General features: G+C 66.4%; 1 protein-coding gene across 1 annotated transcript in view; it reads left to right on the top strand.

The window, feature by feature from the left end:
- The window catches only part of SERPINE1 (serpin family E member 1), an 18,171-nt gene that overhangs the window by 506 nt on the left and 16,156 nt on the right, over nt 1–1,509 (top strand). The gene's annotated exons all lie outside the window — the stretch shown is intronic.

Raw genomic sequence — 1,509 nt, 5'->3', positions numbered from 1 at the left:
TAGCCCACGCTCACACAATTACACACCCAGCACCTCTCACAGGGGGGGCACATGCACACACACGCAATAGCCCACGCTCACACAATTACACACCCACCACCTCTCACGGGGGGGGGGCACATGCACACACACGCAATAGCCCACACTCACACAATTACACGCCTATATTTTCACCTCCATCCCTCCACTCAGCCTGCAGGATTTCCCGTCCCTGCTCCCTCCCTGCCCCCCACGCCCGCTAATGTGTATTGCAACCAGCGGCTGCCAGCCTGCGGCTCGCCCCGCCCTAGCAGGGATGGGGAAGGACGGCGGGGGGGGGGGTCTGCGGAGGGGAAATAGGGAAAGGGGGCTAGGGGTGGGGGCTGCAGACGGGACATGGCGTAGGGGGTGTGGAGGGGGGCTAGAGGCGAGGGTGCAGTGGGGTGGGGGGGCAGAGGGGAGAAGGGCTAGGGGAAGGGGGGCTAAGAGCGGGTGTGCAGAGGGGGAGAGGTTGGGGTGCAGATGGGAGATAGGGGAGGCGGTATGGGGGTGTGGAGGGGGGCTAGAGCCGAGGATGCAGTGGGGAAGGGAGTTGGGAGTGCACAGAAGAGGTGGGAGAGGTTTGGGGGTGCAGAGGGGAGGGGGCTAAGGGCAGGGGGTGCAGAAATAGGAGGGGTTTGGGGGTGCAGAGGGGAGGTGGGTGCAGGGGAAAGGGGATGTCAGGGGTGGTGGAAGACTTGAGAGGGAGCGGCTGCCTCTGCTCTCTCCCCACGGGAAGGGGGAAACCCCTCGTCTCTCTCTCCTCCCTGCCGCCTGCCCGCTTCCCTTCCCCCCACCCTCCCGCCCCCGCATGCGGGTTTGCTGGGAGAACCGCTTCCCGGCACGAGGGCATCCCCGCCCTGGCTACCTACAACCGCATCTCCTCCACCGCATTCCCCCAGCGGGTACGCCTTCCCAGCGCCCCTCTATATCAGAGCCCCCCCAGTTCCCGCAGCGGGTACGCCTTCCCAGCGCCCCTGTAACAGGGACCCCCAATTCCCCCAGCGGGTATGCCTTCCTAGCGCCCTGTAACAGGGACCCCCAATTCTCCCAGCGGGTACCCCTTACCAGCACCCCTCTATATCAGGGACCCCCAATTCTCCCAGTGGGGTACCCCTTCCCAGCGCCCTGTAACAGGGACACCCCCACGCATTCCCCCAGCGGGGTCCCCCTTCCCGGGGATCCGCCCCACACATGCAGCAAAGGGGGGATCCCCATTGACACCCCCCTATAGGCGGGACCCTCCCCACGCCCGGGTGGTGGTGGTGGCGGGGCTGTTTACCGGCCGTGCGGCGGGGCGGTGTCCGTCCCCCTCCCCAGAGCTGGCCGCGATCTGCCTTCAGCACCCTGGACAGGCGCCGCGCGCCGCCTTTATAGACAGGCGCGAGCCCACGTGGGGAGGGAGGGGGCTCCATTGACGTCAATGGTCCATTCATAAATCCGACCGGGATTGGAGGAAGGGGGAGGGGGAGCCTCACGCATGCGCGGAGC

This window comes from Terrapene carolina, unplaced genomic scaffold, assembly GCF_002925995.2.
Source record: "Terrapene carolina triunguis isolate 2854851 unplaced genomic scaffold, T_m_triunguis-2.0 Scaffold279, whole genome shotgun sequence".
NCBI classification, from domain to species: Eukaryota; Metazoa; Chordata; order Testudines; family Emydidae; genus Terrapene; species Terrapene triunguis.
Note: the sequence above shows the minus strand (reverse complement) of the source record. Positions and strands in the feature narration are given on the sequence as shown.